We start from the raw sequence: 12,739 nt of genomic DNA on the forward strand, positions 1-12,739 counted from the left end.
ATTACTTTGAAGGGGACAAAATAGATATTCATGCAATCAAAAGTGGACGGAAATTGAACATGAATTGGAACCAGGCCAAGATCGCCATGACATAATCGCCAGAGTATTTCAGAAAAAAACTGAAGGTTATGATGGATGTGCTTACGAAGTATCGAGTTTTTGGTGACACACGTTGTTATATGTACTCGGTGTAATGGCAGAAGCGTGGGCTACCGCATGCTCATATTCTAATTTGATTGTTGAACAAATTACATTCAAATGAAGTGGATGACATCATATCAGCTGAAATTCCTGATCCAGTCACTGATCCCCATCTACACGACATCGTGGCGACACAGATGGTGCATGGACCGTGCGGATCATTAAATCCATTATCGCCTTATATGGCTGATGGAAATTGCACAAAACGACATCCGCGACCGTTAGTTACTGAAACAGTCACTATATTCAGTTTATCGTCAAAATAAGATAATGCTCGAACTATCAAAGTTAAAGTTTAAAAACAAGAGATTGAGATCGGAAATGAATTCATTGTACAATATTGCCCGCTGTTTTCACGAATTTTCGAAACACTGCGAGTTGTCATTCGGCCAAACCAATCAAATATTTGTACAAGTACGTCACAAAAGGCAGCGACATGGCTGTGTTTGGTATTGTGTCGGAAAATGCGAATGACGAAATCAGCAAATTCCAAATGGGCAGATACTTCAGTACTAATGAAGCACTGTGGCGATTATTGTCATTTCAAATTAATGAAAGATATCCCACAGTTGTACATTTAGCAGTACATTTGGAAAATGGCCAAAGAGTTTACTTCAATGAGGATAATGTGGTACAACGAGCTGAGAGACCACGATCGACAAAATTGACTAGCTTCTTTTCAATGTGTGAAGCAGATCCATTCGCAGCGACGCGGATATACGGTGGAATGCCCAAGTATTACGCTTGGAATCAATCAACAAAGAAATTACAACGTTGCAAACAAGGAACGCCAGTTCCAGATTGGCCATAGGTGTTTTCCACTGATTTACTAGGTTGCAACCAATTCAGTTATGGAACAAATACACAGATATGTGCGCTTGCGCAATCAAACGAATAAACCTGACATCTAAATAATCGATGAAATCTTCAATGAAGGATTGATTCTGATTCAATGCGTGACTATTGCAAACAAGCTACTGATTGAAGTAGGAATGATTGCGCCAAATCGAGAATCGAGAGCTGCAATACAATGTTGATACTTTTCAGGAATTCGTTCGAAATAATGTGCCGTTGCTGAATGAACAGCAAAAACAAGTATACGAGACATTAATGCAAGCGATTGACAATAATACCGGTGGTCTATTCTTTATGGACGCATCTGGAGGAACAAGGAAAACATATGTCATTTCATTGATTTTGGCCACTATTCGATCAAGATTTGACATAGCTTTGGCCTTAGCATTATCTGCTATTGCGGCGACTCTTCTAGATGGCGGTCCTACAGTACATTCTGCGCAAAAGTTACCACTCAATTTAAACACAATTGATACTCAAACATGCATAATTTCCCGATCCAGTGCAATGGAAAATTGTTGATGCAATGCAAGCTCATTGTTTGGGATGAGTGCACAATGGCACATAAGAAATCACTTGAAGCACTTAACTTCACACTGAAGGATGCAAGGAAGTAAAGCGAAATAACTACATCTTTGGCGGCTTGATGATATTGTTGGCAGGCGATTTCAGGCAGTCGTTGAACACCTGCAGATGAATTGAAAGCTAGCCTGAATGGAATAACGTAAAAACATTTTAGCTAACCACTAATATGAGAGATCATCTTCAAGATGATCAAAGTGCAGCACAATTTTCTAAACAATTGTTGGCTGTTGGAAATGAAAAAGTCCCAGTTGATGCGACATCTGGATTAATTATTCTCACCAACGACTTTCGCCGATTTGTAGACTCTCAATTAGCTCTTATTGAAAATGTTGTTCTAAACATTAGTGAGAATTATCAGAATTATGCTTGGTTAAGTCAACGAGCAATTCGTGCCGCAAATAATAATGATGTACACGCACTGAATTTCACCATTCAATCAAAAATTTCTGGCGATTTGGTGACATACTAATCCGTTGATTCCATAAAAAATCCCGATGATGTAATAAATTATCCAACGAAGGTTTTGAACTCTTTCGAGTTACCAGGATTTCCACCACATAACCTGCAACTCAAAGTTGGTACAGTTATTATGATATTGTGTAAATTGAACCCATCGCGACTTTGCAACGGTTTTCCACTTTTGGTAAAAAGACTTATGCCAAATTTGATTAAGGCAACCATTATTAACGGAAAGTACGCCGGTGAATTGTAGAAAGCATACGCTCTGTGTGTTAACGTCAGACCGAAAAACGAAAAATGTGATTTAACAAAGAACACTTCAATAAAACGGATAATTTGCGGACACGTATACTGCTTCGATTCAGTATTTACTTTGGATTCACTTTCATTTACTTAGAGAAGTTCATCTAAACAACACTTCATTTTTGTAATCGAAATGAATTCATTACCGTTGTGAAATGAAATATAGTTTCTCCTTTTGAAATATAAAACAAAAAAAATTGTTTTTCTTCATCTTTTAATCGCCAAATGAAATGTTACATAAAACGAAGCCATCTGGTATCGGAATAGAGTTCGCCGGGTTTGCTAGTCATGTATGTATATAATCCAGTATCTATTTCCTCAGATTTCGTTTAGGTCATAAAACCAACCTTATACTATGTTCAGGCCGAAAATTTAAAAGATTAGATTACATTTAAGCATTTAATAACCCAAAAGTGTTCTTACTGCCCTTGGTGATTTATAAATCAGATACCTTTGACATTCAGCCATAAACAAAAAAGTATTTATTAAAGGAAAACATTGTAATATCGTACGTTGTTATAAAAATTGTCTTCTTTTTCAAAAATTATCTCCGATCAACGGAAATAATTTGGGAATTGTTCGATTCTTACCACGTAGCACTGAAACGTTTGCTATATGAACAGGTARCACTAAAAATTTGTCACTATGGGGCAAATTCAACAAGGTCTATTTGGATAAAGGCAAGTATGTATATATTGCGCGAGTATTTAAATGGTTTTGAGTCATTGGGTTTCCCTCAAATGTTAGGAGCTATAGGTAATAAGATAAATTTTTTACATTGGAGTTTTCATATATTTGTAAGTTTTAGATGGTTGTCATATAGAAGTTCGCCCAGCTGCAGAAGATGCTGTTGACTACTACAATTACAAAGGCTGATATTCCACAGTTCTTTTGGCTTTAGTAGATGCAAGGTAAGTTTTTTCATGAAGCTCGTTTAAACACCTAATGTATTTCTTTAATGTTATAGATGTCGCTTTATATACRTCAACGTTGGTAGTCAAGGCCGTTGTAATGACTTTTCAATATTTGAGAGATCATCTTTAAAAAGCGAGTTGGCACAATCTGCTATATTTAAAGACATGAGCAGACAAATATCATCAGTTAATGTTCCAGTCGTTTTGTTGGGCGACTCTGCGTTCAAATTTGATGAACATATGATGAAACCATACCCATTTTGTGTAAACCAACCTTTGGATAAAAAAAAATTCAACTATGTACTCTCGAAATGCCGAAGAGTGGTGGAGAATGCTTTCGGTCATTTAAAGGGAAGGTTTAGACGGGTTGGAAAAAGCTTGGATAACCACATGACCAACACGAAAATTGTCATAAAAGCGTGCTGCGTTTTGCACAATTTTTTAAATGAGGAAAATGATGAATTTAATGAAAAGTGGATTGCAGCACAACAAATCGAAAACGTATCTCGTCAGTTGCCAGAAGACGTCTCTAACGTTTGTTTAAATGTCAACCCAAGAGCAAAAGGAAATAAGACAAGTGTTCGTTTCGTATTTCGGTGAGTTATTATTCAACTTTGAAATATTATTAAACCTCAACTGATCCATACTTACATATTCTTGTAGGAGAGAAAGGCGCTTTTCATCGGCTTCCTCCATCGCCTCAGTCGCCTTTAATAAGTCATCTTTAATTTCGTCCATTATTGTCTTTGCTTTTTTCTTTTTGGCAGAATCGCTTGACGATTGCCGAGCGCAACCATGCGACGTAGAAGGTCCATCGCCTGCGCTTGGGAGCGGCGACTATTCTTCTACATCGGCCTCAACATAAATTGGATCAATGTCAACTTATAATAGAAGAAACAAAGAAAAATGTAAAGAAACATTCCATAAACGTTTTTTATTTTATTATGAATAATGGAATCCACTCCAATGCGCTTAAAACTTACCATCAATGCTATCCTCCACAAGTTCGGCGAAACAAAAACTTTTAAAACCGCCTAGCGCTTGGTGGACCGCCTCATAATATTTCCACCGACTAGGGCAGCCACCCGAGGGGCAAATTTTCTTATTTTCTTGTCTAAAAAAAGAAAAACAACATTTAATGTTATGTTTACCTTATAATTTCTTACTTACCTGTCTTTGTTTGTAAAATTGTACAATTTAATTTTGATTTCAATGGACGTATATTCATGTCCAGGCAAAACCATTGTAGCAGACATTTCCTCATATATATGGTTATTTTTTCGCGTTGATCGCAGCTCTGGCATTTTAGTTGCCATACCTCTATTAGGTGGAGTCTCACTCCACATCACTCTCTTCTTTTTTTGTTTTTTTTTTTTGCGTTTTTCCATATTTTATTTATTTCGTAATTTGATTTGCAACCAACGACAGATTTTTTATCTTCTTTGTCTGCTAGTTTTAAATTCTGACAGTTTATAGTGTCAAAATCAGCTGTGATTAAACAAATTTGACCAACAGATGAGCCAAAATCAGAGTCGCACAGACAGATTTAGCGTGGATCAGTTTCAAATCATTCTAATGAAGTGATTTTGAACTGTAATTTTTGTATGGCGAAATCTTGATAAATTTTTAAGATTAGTGGGATAATAGATAGTGGGTTCAACAGCCAAAATCTTGTGATTAAGTGTCGGTCTGAACACGGTATTAGGTGAACAAAACTATTGTATTCTGTTGCAAAAGTATATAAATTGTGGAAGTGTAAATATAACAAATTTATTTATAATTGTATATTATAGTTTTTATCCATTTCAATATTTCCAAGGTGTCAGTTTTTGGCTTATACTCGCATCCAATCCCGCCATCATATCGAATCATATTTCTTAAGTCGAAAATGAAAGTAAAATCTAGTTCTCCGGCAACATTATGTTCATGCCTTTGAGGAACTTGAGCAATTGGAATATATGCAATTATGTGTTTGAAGTCAGCGTATTACCCGTAATGTGTTGGTCCACCAATAATGTGATATGCTTGTTATATATTTCTATTATCTGAAATGAGAACAAAATTGGTCTAGTTTATACCCAAAACCGAAATGACTAAAAAATATCTTTCTTTCAGCTTCAGCTGTGATGTCTGCAATTAGCGTGTCATAATGGATGTTGTATAGTTTGTGGGTGATGATGTATGTAATCATAAAAGTGGAGGATCATCGTATGGAGAACTATATAGAGAAGATGAAAAAAAAAAAAAATTTGTAGCGATCGGTCATTTGACTCCGAGTAATAACTCCAGCAAATTCGAAAAAAGCTGTTTCGAGAAAAACGCGTTTAAATATACTGTCAGCGTCAAAAGAAAGTGTACACCTTCTTCCYATACATTTGACTCTTTATTTCAGTATAAAAAAATTAAAATTTTTTCAAATAAATTTTAATTTACAAATGATTAGAAAGTGTTCTTAAAAAAAATTCACAGCAATCCAAAAAAACTCTACAACAACAAAAGCAATCAAAACGAAACCTAATATACGCAGTATATCACGCGTCAAAACAAAGTGTACAGTTTGCGAATATTTAAAAAAATTAAAAGCTAATACTTCGTCTGTCTTCCCTTTGCTCTGATAACTGCTTCCAACCTCCTTGGTTCCCGTTCCCACGACAGTCGGGTCTACGAAAACCGGAACGGATCCGGATTTTTATCCGGCCAAGGACTGTCAACTCGGCAGAATTCTGCCGTTACAACAACAACAACCTCCTTGGCATTGATTCCACTAAGTTGGACACTACTTCCGGGGAAATTTTTGACCACTCCTCTTGTAAAATTTCCTTCAGAGAATTTTTGCTGGTTATACTTCTTTTTCTTATTTGCCGGTCCAAATGTTCAATGGGGTTGAGGTCCGGTGATTGTGGAGGGTGATCTAACTGTTTAGGTGTACGGTAGAGCAACCATTCCTTCACTATTTTTGCCGTATGCTTAGGATCGTTATCCTGTTGGAAGATCCAGGATTGATCTAAGCCCAATTTCTCAACGCTGGGAAGCAAATTTTCTTTTAAAATGTTTAGGTAATCTGTTTTGTTCATTGTGCTATCAATAAACACCAGCGTTCCCACTCYRCTTGCCGCCATGCACCCCCAAACCATCACCGAACCCCCACCATGCTTTACAGTGGATGTAATGTTTTTCTGTTCAAACTGTTGATTTTTTACTCTCCAAACTTTAGTACATTTTTTCTTCCCGAAAACTTCGAACTTGCTTTCATCAGAAAAAATTACRTTATTCCAGAACGATTTGTCTTTAGTTTTGTATTTTTCCGCAAATTCCAGTCGTCGCTTTTGATTCTTTGTAGAGATATGTGGTTTTTTTCTCGGTACCCGGCCATACAGACCATTAGCATGCAATGCTCGCCTGATCGTGCTGGCACTARCGTTCAGTCCGGATATTCTGGATACTTCTTCAGACACTGACAGTTGGATCCACCTTCGCAGCTCTCACAATTGACCGTATTTCTGTGGCACTAAGCCGTTTTGGCCTACCCGAATGTGGTCGATCTTCCATTTTACCAAACTTTATTTTCTTATCAATAATTTTTTTYWYTKTKTTATGACTTCTTCCAATTATTAAAGCAATTTCACGTAAGGATTTTCCTTCCTTCTTAAAATTTACCACTAATTTTCTTATATCAGGTGAAGTTTGCTTGCCCATTGTCCAATTGATGTGCACTCCGCTAATTTCCCAACGAAAATAATATCCAATCGGCACAAGGATACTAAATAACATTAGAATGAAGCAGTTACAATGAGAAAACTATTGATAACGGTACATTTATTGGCGTAAAATGAAAATGCGAGGCCTACTACTGTATTTGTACACTTTGTTTTGACGCGTGATATACTTCGTATACGAGGTTTTGTTTTGGTTGCTTTTGTTGTTGTAGAGTTTTTTTGGATTGCTGTTAATTTTTTTAAGAACACTATCTAATCATTTGTAAATGAAGATTTATTTGAAAAAATTTTAATTTTTTTATACTGAAATAAAGAGTSAAATGTATGGGAAGAAGGTGTACACTTTCTTTTGACGCTGACAGTAAAGTGATTGTTATCTAACTACCGAGAGGCTACTCTTATAAATAGCTGTAACTCAAACACTGTTCCAGACATCGTTTTGAAATTTTAGTATGTTATTTTTAAAGGTATAGCCAATCGAAATATGAAAAAAATCGATTTTTTTAAAATTTCACACTAGGTGTCCCCCGTTGTGTCGCCATTGTGCATCTGAATAATATTGCGTGCTAGTGTGGTGTGTTGAGGCCCCCCTAATCCAATAGTTAGCCTAGGAGTCGCTGACTTAATGTTTGACGCCGTTGTGTGGACCCTAAGCACTACAAGGACTTCTTGTCGACCTGGCCATGCTGCACGGCTTGGCTGCGCTCGTCGTGCTACATCACGGCTACGAAGAATACATGATCCCGCGACAATGCGTTTTGGGCTTAATAATGTGGCCTTTCACAGATCATATGGGTGTCATGGGTCTGGACCAAAATATTCAAGCGTTTGTACCATGGATGCTAGCTTGGCTAGTAGTAACGCATCATACAGTTCCAGTCGTGATAGACTTATTGTTTTTATAGGAGCTACCTCTGTTTGGTTACTAGCAGGTGACTGGTGGTCGCTGCGTCGGATTGCGTGCGCCCATACATGGTGGCACAATACCCCTCTTCTAAGGCGTCACAGAAGCCACGTTGTTCGACTTTGAACTCTGTGGTATAATTTATCCATCATGGAATTTGTATATACATGTGAAATTTCATAAAGATTGCCCGTGAACTGGGACCACTTCTCTATACAAAGTGGTTTCATGTTATCGTCCCAGTCTGTTCTGTCTAGCCACGATTCTTGTATTAGGATTTTCGCTTTTTGCCACCGAGGGACAAATTTGCCTGTTGGTTATGGTGGATAGTTGACTCAGTAGTGTATGAAGACTGGTCAGACAATTAATTAAAATGAAATCACACAACTTTTGTTGTGCTTTCCTTTCAGAATTTAATTAAATGAAATGCGAATTGAATTGAGCCAGGTAGCTTGATGAATTTTTTATGCTGGAATCTGCTTCTACCGACAACCATATTTCGGGCCCGGGCGAAGTCGATCAGCTTCAACCCTTTTGGGCAGGTTTTATCTTGGAGGCTGGATTCTTTGCACATCCTGGCGTTAATGTCTCTAAACACGATTTTGACATCGAGGCTCTTGAAAGACATATTTGACAAATCGTCTTGTATTCCGTCGGGGCGTAGGCGTTATGTTGAAGAACTCTGCTTTGATGCGGATTTAGGCTAGATGTTAATTGAGGTGAACGCCAATACGACGGAGTCTCTTTATATGGCCACTGTATTCAATGCCACAAGGACCTAATCGTCGCAGTCCTTGTCCCGTCGCATTTCTTTGTCGGGGTTGCTGTCAGACATTACTTTAACGAAGACATCAACCAGCTGGACAAAGGCGCTTCCCAATTAAAGAACCGGACATTCCAGGTGTATGCCCTTAAATCGTGATCCATAATACGTTTGCTGTGGTCGTCATCAAAAGGGGGGTTTCTCATCCGAGGCTGTTTTCTTTTCATTTGTATAACTTTTTACGTGGCGGGTCCCAAACCCACCGCACAACCCTATGTAGGGGATGTTTCGCCCTCTCATTTTAACTCGCCTTCAAGCGGATGTTGTTTGGCTACCCAGAGCTGCTTGAGCCATATGTAAAAAAATCGTTTCACGAAACTCACGAGTGAATGGCGATCAGAGAACTTTCCTCACTTGCGTTAACTTTTAAACATGGACCCATCTTTCCTTACCGGGTTGTGAGAAATTCTTTCCATTTGTTCCAACGTATGTCCTTTTTTCTTGATGAGAACGTTTAGTCCCAAAACAATAACGAATTTTCTGGTAAGGCTGTTGTGCATATATATACTAGTAAGGGTCCCAGCTGTCTGGGGGGATGTTTGTGTTCAAAAAATCGATTAATAAATGGAACAACGGAGTAAAATTTGATCAGCTCTTCAGTTGTTTTTTTTTTTTTTTTTGGAGTTTTTGGAAATTTCATCAATTACATTATTTTATTATCGACTAATATTCTTTCGTTTTCGTATCTTGATTCCAGAGTTTCCCAAGCCATATCAAAGTCGTCCTCATTTAATGCGCACTGTTTTACTATGATGCCTGCTTTTGTATCAATTATTTTGTTTTTTGTATTTGTATTTAGAAAATGTAGAATTGATAAAATAATTCTTCTCAGTGTATACTGACTATATGATTCTTTGTTAATGACAATTGAGACCGCAAATCTTTTACGTAACTAAGAGTTTCTAATTCAGATTAGTTTAATAAAAAAGGCGTATTAGCCGTTTATTGATACCGTAACATATTTTTTGGATATGCAATTTTTGTATTTTACTTTAAAAATATATTCCGCTTGTATGCATTAAATGATTTGCCAAATGTGAGCGAATTTCGCATTACAGTATAGAAGAATTCAGAGTTCTTTGGCTTCCGATAACAACAATAATAATTTGCGTTTCGCCCAAAATCAAGCACCAAAAGTCTATAACAACAGGTCGACTCAACACATTCAGTCTCACCTACCCCAATGGATGTTGATTCAAGTGTTAGAGTACAGAACTGACTGCAAACGCCAACAAATTATAAAAGGCCACATAGCGGAATGTGCAGCCGTCGAATAAGTGTTTTAGCTCGTTCGCCGGTAGGGCCACCAGTAATGGTCTCTACGTCTGCATAACGCTTTCCGTTCATGGGTAAATGCATTTTTCCGAAAAGGAGGAAGTAGCACGGTGTCATATCAGGTGCATACGAGGGTGGTTAATGGTTAAAATGTGAATTTTGGACAAATAATCAGTCACAAGCGTTATTTGAATGTTGGATTCTGAGTAATTTTTGTAAGTCCATGTTCGGTCAAAATGCGATAAATCGATTTTTTGGAAATGTTCAATTCCATATCCATGAATTTCAATGATGGTTTCCCCACATGTTGACACCAGTCGTGGACTCTGCTACGGGATAGGCAATCATCACCATAAACATGTCTTATCAATTGAAACGCTTCGGTAAAGTTTAACGAATTTTAAGACAAAATTTGATGGAGGCTCTTTGTTCAAAGTTAATTTTCGCACCAATAACACAGTACAACAGCTAATCTGGAGGGTGAGAAATTCCTAGTCARGGTGACTATACTAGCTTAGTATAGTAAAACCCTCAAAGGGTTTGGCGTTCGTACGTGTCAGTTTAAAAAAAAAAAAATGGGTCATAAGGTCATAACGTCATAAAAAAAACTGACACATACGAAAATCCTTTGAGGGTTTTACTATACTGACCTAGTACCATCACCCTGACTTGGAATTTCTCACCCCCCATACAATAATCCCAAAAATGTTTCACAGTGTAACACAAACATATTGACACTTAGAACGCAATAACTTCACTTCCAGTCAATGAAATGTGATGAAATTCATACTGAACATATAGATGGCGCCACCAAAGGTCACAAGAAAAAGTCCTGATTACATTGGAAAGCACCTTGTAGGAATAGTTATATACAAAAATAAGAATGAGTTGGATACTTACAAAAGAGTAGAAACAGTTAAATTGTTTGGGAAAAGCCAAATTTTTTACGTGATTGGAAAATTTGGAGGCAGATTTGTTAACTGAATTCCAGTATTTAGCCGAAGATAATACCGACTAGAAAAATTAAATTAGAGGAGATATAATTACTTTGGGAACAGAGACTCTTAAAGCGCCAGACGAAGAAAAGTCCGGCAACAAAACTAAAATCGAAGAAAACGAATTGACGATGGAATGGGATTGGGCGATGACTCAAAGCCGTTGGATATTCAGGGAATCAGAATAATGATGATTCATCGGAAAATTAGACTCAACATAAAATAATCAATATCAAAAATAAATTAAAGCAAAAATTCAAAAATAGATTTTTATTTGCAAACAATTTTCCAATGGATGCCACTAATAGGGAAGATCAGAGTATGATCATGGAACAAACACATAATAGAGCGCCCAGCGGCTACGAAAACAAATAGAAGGGAATAACAAAACCGGCTACCGTCGCCGATTACAAACCAGAGGTGGTTAGAATTACCTGGAAAACAAAATAAAAATCTTCTTAGTTTGATGGAGTCTACAGATAATGTGATGAGCTTATGCAACATGTAGCCGTAGATATTTTGCAGTACTAACAATACTGCGGATTAGGACATGACACTAATGACTTATTGTCTAATCAATTGGCATTACTGAATTTTGACTCCATTTTAGCACTTTTAGTTTTTGCTTATGCTGATAAACGGCCTGCTCATAAGAGTGAACAGAAAATGAGCATTTTGCGGCAGCGCAGTAATACTATTATTAGTATCAGAATAAGGTTAATGACTTGGGCAGACCTCAGACGACAGCTTATACTCAACTACAAGCGCCAGACCCCAAACCACATCCGTTTGGAGGAAAGCAAATACTAACCAGTAAGCTTGAATTATAACAAAATTTTGAAGAAAAACATTATACCTTAGATTAATTAAATCAAGCATAGAATCTCTAATAGATAAATTGCCCCCGCAAATTTATTTAAAAATCAGCAATCATAACATACCAGATTTGTGAACACTTATAAATCTCTTACATGAAAAAGGAATTTATGAACAGCTTAATTATTCAAATACCAAATTTCAGAAGCAAAACTCTTCTGATAAGCCGAAAAAATTTCAAAACAATAACACCAATCAAATCAACTTTATATCCCAAAAATATCCAACACCCTACTGCCTGTTTACTAGGCCGAGTGCTTCTTTTTTCTTTACTCTTTTGCCAATTCTGAGCTAATCACTGACTCGCTCGTTGCATGTGAACACGCGTTCGGTCTTCACTCGCCACTCGGTCGATTTTTATGTTGTTTATTTAGTTTCAATTGCATTTTGCATTGTGAAAGAATTGAAATGGCAAATAAGTGGAATTATGATACAACTGTAAAATTTATTCAAAATTAAAAGTTGCACCAATGCTTTCAATAAATCCCACAACCCTTTTATGAGATGCGGCAGAACTTCATTAAAAACTTTTTTAAAATGTCTTTTTCTACCAAACATTGTTAATAAAGCTTTGAAAAACTTCACTGTCTAACTAGATGAATAAAATACGTGTAAACCTCTACTCGCCAACGCAACTCTTTCGACCGAGTATCATACTCGGCCAGAATACTGTCTCGCCACTGTACTAGTTACGTGTAACAAGACCATAAACCAAATTTCCAACCTCATCCAAATTATAATCCTCAAACAAGCCTACAACCACCAAATATACCTCGAACGGCACGTTTCCGATTTCTTTGGCGCCGCGATTTGAAGGTACCGTTGGAAAGAGG

At 37.1% G+C, this 12,739-nt stretch overlaps 1 pseudogene; it reads right to left on the reverse strand.

The window, feature by feature from the left end:
- LOC108970635 overlaps positions 1-4,705 on the reverse strand; it is a 28,453-nt pseudogene extending 23,748 nt beyond the window's left edge.
- Positions 4,706-12,739: the final 8,034 nt, after the last annotated feature.

Source organism: Bactrocera latifrons, unplaced genomic scaffold (genome assembly GCF_001853355.1).
Source record: "Bactrocera latifrons isolate USDA-ARS-PBARC rearing strain unplaced genomic scaffold, ASM185335v1 scaffold_303, whole genome shotgun sequence".
Classification (NCBI taxonomy): domain Eukaryota; kingdom Metazoa; phylum Arthropoda; class Insecta; order Diptera; family Tephritidae; genus Bactrocera; species Bactrocera latifrons.